General features: G+C 43.9%; 1 protein-coding gene across 2 annotated transcripts in view; it reads right to left on the reverse strand.

The window, feature by feature from the left end:
• The window catches only part of DMD (dystrophin), a 2,524,637-nt gene that overhangs the window by 99,877 nt on the left and 2,411,450 nt on the right, over nucleotides 1–13,310 (reverse strand). The gene's annotated exons all lie outside the window — the stretch shown is intronic.

A 13,310-nucleotide genomic window follows, 5' to 3' on the forward strand; every position in this document is an offset into this window, starting at 1 on the left:
ATCCCAGTGCCTTTCAAGGCAAATATCAGGCCTCAGCTGTACTTTATTACTTGGTATCTAGAAGAGTCAGCATGTTCTTGCTTCCACCTCTAACTTCTCAGTCAACCATCATCTTCTACATAAATTTTGTATAAGATATAATATTTAAGGGATCACTAAACAAAGTACAAAGTGATCTAGTACAAATACCGATAAGGAAACATTAAAGAGGTATTCCCATCTCGGCAACTTTATTTCAATGGGTTTTAAATTGCAAAACAATGCAGTCACCCATAAGAGGTTTATTTCCTAAATGCTCCATTCTCCAGCTATAGCAGTCAGGGAAACAGACCATCTCTTCTATGAAGAAAAAAAAATGGAGCCCAATGGTAGCTGGCAGCCAGGCCGAATGAAAGTGCACATGCACTCCTGAGATCCCGAGCATCAGATTTAGATGCCATTTCTTTCCAGAGGTGAAGAGGTGGTCTGTTTCCCTGGCATCAAGCAAAGAACCAGGAATCAGCATATCTGCAATATCTGGAGAAAGGAGCATTTTGGAAATCATCATCTTCCGGGCAAGTGCATTGAAAAGATTCCCCTTTTATATCCGCATATAGGCCTGGGCGTTTAATCGAATTATTTCGATTAGCCACTATAATACTGCATGGCCCAGTTTCCTGTGAATCATGAAATACATATTAGCCCCGCTCCTACGCTTGGGGCCGATATTGAGCCAGGGAACTGGCAGTAGGTGGGGTGGATGTAGGTTGTATATCCTGCAGCAGAGGCCGGTTGGGAAGAGGGCAGCATCCAGAATGGAATTACTCCTGGCAGGTCCTTCCTTTAGCAACTCCACTCTAGACACTTCACAACTCGGCTGACTAGAATGGGTGGTTACATGCCATTCCTTGCGCATGTTACAGCCCAGCCAGTCACAGGCTTCAGTGCTTGTGAGAGAGTCCCCACTGAAGCCAGTGAATGGTTGAGTGGTCACGTGAACAATGCACGGCATGTGATCGTCCGCAGCTTCTTCCGGGTTCCATGTAGTGGGCACCGGGGTTGCAGTGCTGTATGGGAAGCAGCCGAAATAGGAGAGTATTCACTTTTTCTTCATTTCACACAATTTTAAGCTCCTACAATTTTTTTATGTCCTCCAAGTGTCCTTCCCCATTAAAATAGCAGAACTGGGTGGAGTCTATGGAGAGAGCAGTACAAGACAAGGTGTATGTGATGACTGGAGGGTGAGCAATACATGGGCAGCTGTGGTCATTGGGGGATGGGGGTTTGGTAGAGGGTAAAACCCTCTTTCATGTGTTTATTACTACTTTGAACCCCATTCTTTTACATGCAAAAAGTCACTTGCTTGCACAGGAGTTCTTTAAAGGAAACTTGTCCGCATATCCAAGGCCTCTAAGCCACCAACCTGCAGCTATATAGTAGGGTTTAGCTTCCTAAAGATGTCCATGTAATCAGCACCTAGTCGTTATCTAGAAAGGGGAGTTATAGCTTATTGGAGATAAGTCCAAGCTGCTTCACAGTACATACCAATGCCAGCTGAAAAAAAGCCTGGATTTAACTCATTTTGCAGATGTCGCTGGTCACAGGGGTATCTTTAGAAAGCTAAACCACACAACGGTGGGCCGTTTGTTTAGTGGCCACAAAATTTGCCGACAGGTTCCCGTTAATATGTACGGATACCCATCCCACACAATTCAGATAGTCAGTATATATCAGGGAATAGCATGCACAGCAACTCATGTAAAAAATGTGTTTTGGAATGCTTTTAGCTTGTTTAGTAAATAAGAAAATTGAGATTAAGATGGAGTCGAGAAAATTTTGGAAAAGAAAGAGGAAATCGAGAGTTTAATTTTAGGCCAAAATCACTAAGCCTCACCTGCAAATGTAAAAAACCTCCAAAATAGGATTCCTGTTAGCAGGTCCCATGATGGTACATGATGCACTGTGTACACCGCAGAAAAAGGGGTCCCTAAGGAGCTCTGTTCACCAGGGTCAGAGCAATGGCTGATCAGGATAGAAGGTAAATGGAATAGGGATCTTCCACTAGACGCCTTGTCCTACGTTGCAGTTAAGCAGTTATGTATTATATAGAAGCAGGTTGATGGTTGAACACTCATTGAACGAACAATTGCTTGGTGAAAGATTGTTACACAGACAGTTGTACTGGTATACACTTTAGGCCATATTGGATTTTAGGGGCGGTTGAACTCACCATACACATTCACTTATACCGGGCAATGGATGAGTTAACTTTCCCTGTGAAATGTTCTTTCCCAGAAAGTTGGTTTAACGGCTGACCACAGTCTGTAGTACTTGACTTCATATCGGATAAACATTTTTTAAACAGCCCGACTTCTCTGTAGACAATAGCGGTCTCCAATCAGTTAAAAACAGCTAAAATTACATAGCTTGTTATTACACTTTGTCTGAGGAACAATAGGTTTGATCAAGTTTAGGCCCAATGTCCGTAGGCAAATTTGAATTGTGGACGATCCGCAGTTCCATCCGCCCAGAGGAAGATATGGGCTTATGCAGCTGAATTAAAGCATGCAGATTTGTTTTGCGGACCTTTTGGTCTGGAAAACAAGTCGGAGCATGCTTTATTTTGCTGGGGCTCCCGCAAGGAAGCCGTGCGATCTGTGGCCCATCTGAAATTGAATTGCGGACGAACTGCGGATTTCATGGGAAAGCAGGAGATTTTTAAAAAATGAATCTCTCTACTGCGCCAACACACTGGCCGGCGCTTTCGCACACACCTGTAGTGAAGGCCCGGACAGGTAAGCACTGTTCTCGGACACGGGCAGGGTCGGATTCCGCTGTGGGCTCCTGCATGTAGAATCCAATCTGCACATGGACATGAGGCCCAAGGCTAAGGTGTCTCGACAAATTTATGATATTTCCAGGACCAACAAAAATCTGTGTGCAAGATCTGTGCCACAAGTTGTATGAAAACCTAGCTCGAACATCAAATTCATACACAAGCATCAGGCAATTTGGTAAATTTTGTATGCATCTAGTAAGGCCCCCCGCTAAGGGATTTCCCACAGAATTTCCGCCCCTGCCCGCCTAAGATTGCATTACAAAACACAATCCTATGCAGACTGCCGCAATTTGTCCGCATGGAAACACACGGGAAAAACAAATTGCGGCATGTTCTATTTCTGTGCGGGTCTCGCAGAGGCCCACACAAAAATGTAAGTAGTGACGGACCCGGCTCCGCTCTGCGCATGCGCCAGCTAGCCGGCACATAGCAGTGAACAAAAGACCCCGGGAGCGGGTCAGCCGCAGGCCTCTGCAGCGGCACGGGTCTGCATCGCAGCGGGATCCGACTCGGCCGTCTGCAGGGGGCCTAAATGTTACAGCATTTTTACTGACAAACTGTTGCCATTTTTTATACATGTCCCAATACTCCAGGTAGTTTTCCTTGTAAACTTTGTTGCCTTCTACACAGTTTATGATGTGTGACATACAAAGCAAATAGCACAGGACCTGCGAACATGACCACTGCAATCTTTGTATTTATGAGCAATACTAGATTTTACGCTGCAGTACTCCATGGTTCAAGAAGTCAATGGACTTCAAGAAATCAAATTTTACACTCCCTTCAAAAAGCAATTTTTATGACATTTGTTACATTTGTAGTTTTTGCTAAAGATCCCCAAAAAAATGTACTTCAATAAAGCAGCCTATAAGGACATGTTGCTTAGTTGGAGCTTAGTATACTTGTCATACACTACCGTTCAAAAGTTTGGGGTCACATTGAAATGTCCTTATTTTTGAAGGAAAAGCACTGTACTTTTCAATGAAGATAACTTTAAACTAGTCCTAACTTTAAACAAATGCACTCTATACATTGCTAATGTGGTAAATGACTATTCTAGCTGCAAATGCCTGGTTTTTTGTGCAAAATCTACAAAGGTGAATAGAGGCCCATTTCCAGCAACTATCACTCCAGTGTTCTAATGGTACAATGTGTTTGCTCATTGGCTCAGAAGGCTAATTGATGATTAGAAAACCCTTGTGCAATCATGTTCACACATCTGAAAACAGTCTAGCTCGTTACAGAAGCTACAAAACTGACCTTCCTGTGAGCAGATTGAGTTTCTGGAGCATCACATTTGTGGGGTCAATTAAACGCTCAAAATGGCCAGAAAAAGAGAATTTTCATCTGAAACTCGACAGTCTATTCTTGTTCTTAGAAATGAAGGCTATTCCATGCGAGAAATTGCTAAGAAATTGAAGATTTCCTACAACGGTGTGTACTACTCCCTTCAGAGGACAGCACAAACAGGCTCTAACCAGAGTAGAAAAAGAAGTGGGAGGCCGCGTTGCACAACTAAGCAAGAAGATAAGCACATTAGAGTCTCTAGTTTGAGAAACAGACGCCTCACAGGTACCCAACTGGCATCTTCATTAAATAGTACCCGCAAAACACCAGTGTCAACATCTACAGTAAAGAGGCGGCTGCGGGATTTTGGGCTTCAGGGCAGAGTGGCAAAGAAAAAGCCATATCTGAGACTGGCCAATAAAAGAAAAAGATTAAGATGGGCAAAAGAACACAGACATTGGACAGAGGAAGACTGGAAAAAAGTGTTGTGGACGGATGAATCCAAGTTTGAGGTGTTTGGATCACAAAGAAGAACGTTTGTGAGACGCAGAACAAATGAAAAGATGCTGGAAGAATGCCTGACGCCATCTGTTAAGCATGGTGGAGGTAATGTGATGGTCTGGGGTTGCTTTGGTGCTGGTAAGGTGGGAGATTAGTACAGGGTAAAAGGGATTCTGAATAAGGAAGGCTATCACTCCATTTTGCAACGCCATGCCATACCCAGTGGACAGCGCTTGATTGGAACCAATTTCATCCTACAACAGGACAATGACCCTAAACACACCTCCAAATTGTGCAAGAACTATTTACAGCAGAAGCAGGCAGCTGGTATTCTATCGGTAATGGAGTGGCCAGCGCAGTCACCGGATCTGAACCCCATTGAGCTGTTGTGGGAGCAGCTTGACCGTATGGTACGCCAGAAGTGCCCATCCAACCAATCCAACTTGTGGGAGATGCTTCTAGAAGCGTGGGATGCAATTTCACAAGCTTACCTCAACAAATTAACAGCTAGAATGTCAAAGGTGTGCAATGCTGTAATTGCTGCAAAAGGAGGATTCTTTGACGAAAGCAAAGTTTGATGTAAAAACAATGTTATTTCAAATACAAATCATTATTTCTAACCTTGTCAATGTCTTGACTCTATTTTCTATTCATTTCACAACGCATGGTGGTGAATAAGTGTGACTTTTCATGGAAAACACAAAATTGTTTGGGTGACCCCAAACTTTTGAATGGTAGTGTATATACAAAGGCTGTTGTATAGAAATGTGCAGACATCACATCCTATAATAAAGAGCTTGAAATCAAGGTTTTACATTGACAGCATATAAGTTCCAGAATTACATCCCTGTTCACTATGGATAAGATATATGATCTATCAATCATATTTTTCTCTCATGCATAGACTTAATAATTCTGTAGAAGGACCCATTAGGTCAACGCGACAGATGTTTTTCTGAAATTTTGGTAACTGAAAAATCAGATCCATTTAGCCGAATTGGCGGCAAGCATATGGAATGTGAACAGATGAATGGGCCAGTTGCAGAAATCTGTCACATGACATTTCAGCGTTTTTGTTCTTTAATTTCTAGGATAGAATGGAGCAGTTCATCATGCTGTCCTGATCATCAATGACCGACTCTTTATGGAAAACCATGTGTTAATAGAGAATTACCTGCAATTTATTTGCTATTTGAACATCTTTCATGCTATGCTAGCAACGTATTGAACAATTTCTAGGATGAGAAGAACATACAAACACAGATTGACTACTACTAACTTGTGAGACAAACTGAGAATAGGAAATAACTAAGCAAAAAGGAATGGAAAACAGAATTGCAAAAAAAAAAAAAAAAAAAAAAGTTCTATGTTTGTTCTATAGAAATTATAAATCAAAATGTCCGAAACAAAATGAGGAACCCATTCCCAAACATTAATTTTTTTAAATTAGTATATTTACACTAAAATAAACCTATGCATTTAAAAACGTTTTAGCTCTTTCTTTACTCCCAATAAAAAAATTTTTAAAAAAAGCAGCAAAAATAATTTGTGTAGCTGATGAAAAAATAAATAAATAAATAGGGCAGTAAAACCACCACATGGGTAAAATGCCTAAAATGTGTCATTGCCATCTAAGAGAAAGAAGGAAAACTCCAGTGGGCAAAAACAGCACACAAATCTGGATTACTGAGCAGTGCAAAGCAATGTCTGGTCAGAGGACGCCATATTTCTGTAGCATTATGCCGATTTTGGTACAAGCAGAGGGGCACAGAATTAAGCAGCATGAATAGGTGAACCCTTCCTGTCCTCAATATTCAATGCATGTCAGTACGTCCATTTTAATTCGCAGAAACTTCATGAAACTATACTGTGGGCCAACATCCCTGCAGAATGAGGATTTCGACATGTAGTGGAATTTATTACATAAATTGCTGCAGTTCTGAAGGCCAAAGGAGGTGCAATGCAGTTAGATTGGGGTCTCCAATAAAGTGGCCATATAGAGAACATAGGATCGACTATTCACGATTGGTAATGGTCACAGCTCATCTCCTCACTTACCTTGCACAATGACCTCTAACACAGGTCCCAGAGCAGGTTTACAATGCTTTCCCATAGAAATCAAGAAGTTCCCTCTGGTCTACTACGATACATGAAACTGCTGTACAAAACATGTCCACGGGGAAAATCAGGCCCGCTACGGATTCTACATGTAGAATCTGCAGCGGGTCCCTCCTGCCCCGCGGACCTGAGGGCTGAAAGGGAGAATAAATGACAAACTCACCTCCCATCCGCTCCGTTTCTTCTCTTCGCGGCGGCGTCATCTTCTCTCGTCGCGGCCGGATCTTCATTCTTCGGCTCGGCGGATGTGCACGATGACGTCGGTGACGTGCCCCGCGCATGCGCCGGGCCGAAGCAAAATGATCCGGCCGCGGCTGAGAGAGGATGGCGCGGCGCCGAAGAGAAGAACCGGAGCGGGTAAGTAAAATGTGATTTTTGTGTCCCGCGGATCCGGACGGCTTCCATAGGCTTCAATAGAAGCCCGCGGGAGCCGTCCCCGCGGGAGACCCGCATGAAAATGGAGCATGGTCCAGATTTTTTCATGCTCCATTTTTTTTTAAATCACTTTTATTGACGATCCGCGGGTATTTATCTACCCGCGGGTGGTCAATGCATCTCTATGGGGTGCGGATCCGCGCGCGGGAGAAGAGTTAAAATCCGCTGCGGATTTTAATTCTTCTTTTCCCCGTGGACATGAGCCCTAAGGGGATGCATAGGGATGCATTGACCACCCGCGGGTAGATAAATACCCGCGGATCGTCAATAAAAGGCATTTAAAAAAAAATGGAGCATGAAAAAATCTGGGCCATGCTCCATTTTCATGCGGGTCTCCCGCGGGGACGGCTCCCGCGGGCTTCTATTGAAGCCTATGGAAGCCGTCCGGATCCGCGGGAGACCTAAAATAGGAATTAAAAGCATTTACTCACCCGCAGCGGACCGCGAAGCTCTGCTCTTCCTCACGGCCGCATCTCCCTTGCTTCGGCTCGGCGGATGTGCCCGGCGCATGCGCGCGGCACGTCGACGACGTGCCGGCGACGTGCCGCCGGCGTCAGGAATTCATCCGCCGGCCGAAAATGAAGATCCGGCCGTGAGGAACAGCTGACCTTCGCCGCCCGCTACGGAAAGGTAAATGCTTTTAAATTTCTATTTTCAGCGCTCATGTCCGCGGGGCAGGAGGGACCCGCTGCAGATTCTCCATGTAGAATCTGCAGCGGATCTGATTTTCCCCGTGGACATGAGGCCTAAGTCTAAAATGATTAGGCTAAGGCCTGCCTGCACACGGGCGGGTCGGACCCCGCATGCGGGATTCCAGAAGCAGAATTTGACCCGATGCCCAGACGGTGACCCCAGCTTACTGCTCCGCCAGTCTTCTCCTCTGCTGCGAATGTGCCAATTGGAGCGCCGCCACATGCAGTTGAGAGGACGCCGCATGAGCGCTATGGCGCTGATGCGGCTCCTGCGGCCATTCTGATTGCAGAATGGCCGTGCGACGGGCGGCTTCCATTGACTTCAATGGAAGCTGGCCGTGCGTAGCCTGCACAAAATTGCAGCATGCTGCGATATCTCCTCTGCAAGCAATAAATTGCAATTTTCTCATAGCATGCTATGATCTGGTTTTGCTGCAGAATCTGGAGGTTGACACCTGCTCTGGATTTCGCAATCCGTGTGTAGAAGGCATTAATTGCCAGAGTGAAACTAAAAAAAAAATATATATATTTTTTATTTATTTATTTTTTTTTTATTTTTTTTTAAGATGGAGCCTTTTGTGTGCACTCGATGGCAGAGGTGCTATGTTAAAATCTTTACCCTGGGTAACGGAAAGCCAACTACACAGCTTTGTACAGGACTGCCATAAATGCCACTTGTGCATTTAACCAAAATCTTCCTTTGATCTTAAAATGGTGCATCTGTGCTTCATTTTTTAGCCTTTTCAGTTAAATTCCATCTTCAGTTTTACATGGAAGCTGTCACACAACCCAATGTTGCCGTATCCCATTACTCTTATTTTGTGCATCTAGTATTTTGAGTGCACAGGGGTGAAATGTTGTAAAAATCTTACAGATTAGATGAGCTCATTAAGTGCTCAATACCCCTTGCTATTACTTCATTATCTCAAGCACACCAGAATATTTTAATATACGAATGCCTCCCAGGTACAGTAGGTGTAAAGCATCACAGCATCTCACATTCTCCCACATACAAGCAGCGGGATTTTTCACTGTACGCCGGGATTAGAACAACGCCTTGAAAGTTTCTCTTCCAAATCGCATTGAAGAATCCCCCTGATAAAGTCCTTGCATCTTGAGGCTTAAAGCATATTTTATTTTGCGTTTAATATCTTTAAGAAGATCCAGTAAATTCTTTACACCATCAGAAATAACAGTCCCATTAAATCACGCAAGTCAAGCATGTAATCATAAATGTTTAGTATACAACAGAGAGACATGGCTGGTAAGCAGATGATATTCTCCTTTCCTAGAGAGTGCAAAACCATTAACGATACAGATAACCTGCACATTAGTCACAGTCATTAGTTTCTGCCACAGCAATCAAGCACAGCGCTATTTTAATATTTCTTGTATTCAGATGGAAACTTGAGGCTGACTACATCTAAATCAATAAGGCACACACTTAACACAGTAATTAAGACGCCACTAAAACCTCCATCGTATTATACAGCTAAATTTAAAGAGAACTGGGCGTCTAAAATAAAGCAGAGCGCATTACTTAGAGGCATTTATTTCAGCTATGTGAGGACACGGAGCAAGCCAAGACGTGCCCTCCCGCAGAGGAGCATCTCGAGCCACTCAAGAAGAAACAGCCAACACATGGAGAATGCACAACTACGACAGCCCTGGTTTATAGTTAGATAGTCAATTTGCTTTGTGTTTGGTACAAGCATTGTCCGTGATGCAAGAAATAATTCAGACTTTAAAGGAAGTCTGTTGCCAACTGAACACACAGATTGTTGCCCCGTGGTATGTAGAATGGTATTTTTTTTTCCCCAGTGTGACTCCACTCACCCAAAATAGCGGGGTCTTTGGGCCGCACCACCAGTGTACCGGTAGGGGTCACAGCTTCGACCTAGCTTCTTAATGAACAGGGCCTGTGGTCCCCTGCCATACGCCGCTGCCCAGTTGTAGGTGGCACTCAGGGAGGGGAGGGCTGTTACCCAGGTAGCCAGCAGTCAATTACAGGCTGTAGTTGAGATTGGTCATAACTGTTGTCTGTCAGTGTACTGCCGGCCATGTGATTGGTCCAGCCAGCAGTGCACTGACAGTGTCGGGGAGCGGAGTCAGCAAACCATGCAGTGTAATGAAGTATGCATCACATGTAATCACATGGTATAAATTACAGCAATTGTACATATATAATTTGATTTCCAGATTATACCAGTATGGTCTATATCACTATATACAGGTGATCTATACCCTGTAGCCTGTATATAATTTTATATGTACTACTGGTAAAAGCTATACATCTCCTGTATGTAGTGATAGCAACCATGATGGTATATCCAGGTAGATCACAAAAGATAGCCAGGTTGTACCAGCATGTTCCATATCACTATATACAGGAGATTTATAACTTATACCTGCTATACATAATTATATACAGGTGATACCCAGGTTATACCAGCGTGGTCCATATCAGCATATACAGCTTGCAGAATTTAGACATCTTCCTGTATATAGTAATATGGAACATGCTGGTGTAACCTAGGCATCCCATTATATATATAGCAGGTATCTAGCTATCCATCCATCAAGGTGAAAGCCCTCACTGACTGACTTGCCAATAATTCTTTACTTTCCGATGTTGTACAAACGTGAAATTTGGCAGGAGCATTCTAAAAGAATTGAGGACAACCTACCGCTCCTCTATGTGCATATACTGAGGACAACCTACCGCTCCTCTATGTGCATATACTGAGGACAACCTACCGCTCCTCTATGTGCATATACTGAGGACAACCTACCGCTCCTCTATGTGCATATACTGAGGACAATCTACCGCTCCTCTATGTGCATATACTGAGGACAATCTACCGCTCCTCTATGTGCATATACTGAGGACAATCTACCGCTCCTCTATGTGCATATACTGAGGACAATCCAACGTGTATTTACTAAAAAGAATCCAAGTCACCTCTGTGTGCATTTTTCTGAGCAGAATAAAGCAGCCATAGACTGCAGGGATGGCGCATGCCTTGAAGGCAAAGAAAGGGCTGCAACCTCCAGTCTGCAGAGAAATATGAATTAAAGGGGTGTTACCTTTAAGTGTATAAAGTGAGGAGTAAGAAGGGTGGAACATTCTGCAGAGGGACATCAGTACATGCAGTCTGAGGACAATCTAACACTCCTATGTGTATACATATTTTATTCCTTGGTTCCCCTGAAGTAACCATGACTTCATAAAGTTTTCAGTGCAAACAATAGGTAAACACCTGTACTAAATTAACTCATGCGAAGCCAGGTATATCAGCTAGTAAGTTATAAATCTCCTGTATAGGCCTCCTGCAGAGGGCCAGGTCGGATCCCGCTACGAGACTTCTCACAGCTGGATGCGAGCCGTGCCCCTGCAGGGACCACTGCGGCTCACCTGCTCCTCCGCTCTATGTGCCGGCTGTACAGGACTTAAGTGCCTCTGTCACAATTGACAGCGGCATTTAAAGGGTTAAGAGTCCTGATCGGCAGCGCTATCTCCCTCCACACACATCCTGCAATGGCAGGACGTAAAAACACTATAGGGCCGGCACTAAGGGTTTGAAGTGAGGGGGATTACAAAGGCAATCTCTATTAGGACATATGAACATCATAGTGGCCGTCCCCAACTTAGAATGCCCCTCTATGAGCCAAAGTGGCTCTTGAGCCTTTCATGTGGGTCAAGATGTGCTGTTGAAATGCTTCTATCAAGTATGGATGACTGTTTACACATGCTGATCCATGTGGAAGGAAAGCATATGATTCCATATAGACATATATCCCCCATTTGTAGAGGTGCTTATAAACATTCCCCCACACACAGGTAATCTCCCCTTAGAGTAAATCTTAGAAATATATTCGGGCATGGCTAAATGGTATTAAAGGGGTTGTCCCGCGCCGAAACGGGTTTTTTTTTTTTTAAACACCCCCCCCCCCCCCCCCCCGTTCGGCGCGAGACAACCCCGATGCAGGGGTTAAAAAAACCACCCGCACAGCGCTTACCTGAATCCCGGCGGTCCGGCGTCTTCATACTCACCTGCTGAAGATGGCCGCCGGGATCCTCTGTCTCCATGGACCGCAGGGCTTCTGTGCGGTCCATTGCCGATTCCAGCCTCCTGATTGGCTGGAATCGGCACGTGACGGGGCGGAGCTACACTGAGCTACATGGAGCCCCATTCAGAAAGGAAGAAGACCCGGACTGCGCAAGCGCGGCTAATTTGGCCATCGGAGGGCGAAAATTAGTCGGCACCATGGAGACGAGGACGCCAGCAACGGAGCAGGTAAGTATAAAACTTTTTATAACTTCTGTATGGCTCATAATTAATGCACAATGTACATTACAAAGTGCATTATTATGGCCATACAGAAGTGTATAGACCCACTTGCTGCCTCGGGACAACCCCTTTAATATATCCCTCCACATCAACCCGTGTTAACACAAACATACCACACAAGGTCACTAATCAAGAAATCAGCTGCCATTAAAAACATAGTGGAGCTTCTTTAATTGGATGCTAAAAATATGGTTACCCAAAGCGGTTATGAATCAAAAGTTTCAAGCTCATTATAAAAACTAAAAAGGGAAAAAAAAGCTAATTTGTGAAACTGCAAAGGATTGTCTTAATTTGCTGACAAATAAAACCTTAACCATGCTGAGATTCGTGCCTTGTTCGACATCAGCAAATCAAGGAAAGGCCTGTTTATCAGAAACATTCCCCATGGGTCGCACACAAACACTTCAGTCTAATACCAATTTATTAGGCTGATTGGAATTGCTGCAATTCCTTCAAAACACCTTTAACCCTAGGCTTTTGGCTAAATGCTTCCCTCCTCTGGGAATCAGGATCAATGGTAATTAAGTGAACCCCTCAAGCTTTTGGGTGGCAGTTCAATTATCTGCATGACTGCTGACAAACTTTTCACACTAATAGATAGCAACGGCCTGAAAATAGAACACTTTATTCTAAGCCATCTGTCTGGTCGTGCTTGAAGATACAAGACAAAGGACGTGCCTGACACAAAGTCGTAGACATACACAAACCTGTAATTTGGCACAAGGTAAACACTCAAACAAGCTTCTCTAGTACCAAATGCGCTTCAATTGAGGGACATCTTACATGTAATGTAATGAACTAACATGGTAGAAATTAGTGAAGAAGATGTCAGACAAGTGATACAAGCCATTCATCAACAACAAGTTCTCCATCTCACTAAGGCAAGGGAATACAAAAGGTTCCAGAACCAGATAACTAATAGATGTTCTACAATTAAGATGTAGAAAGAGAGAAAAAGAAAAAAGTGTAGTCAGTGCCGATTGTCAGTATTGAATTCATAAAACCAATTAAAAAAAAAAAAAATACTATGGTGTTATGGTGACCAATTAGACTTGTAGTGTACACTGGAATTTAAGGTTGGCCTGGCAGCATTTAAAGCGATCCGTC

This window comes from Eleutherodactylus coqui, chromosome 1 (assembly GCF_035609145.1).
Source record: "Eleutherodactylus coqui strain aEleCoq1 chromosome 1, aEleCoq1.hap1, whole genome shotgun sequence".
NCBI lineage: Eukaryota > Metazoa > Chordata > Amphibia > Anura > Eleutherodactylidae > Eleutherodactylus > Eleutherodactylus coqui.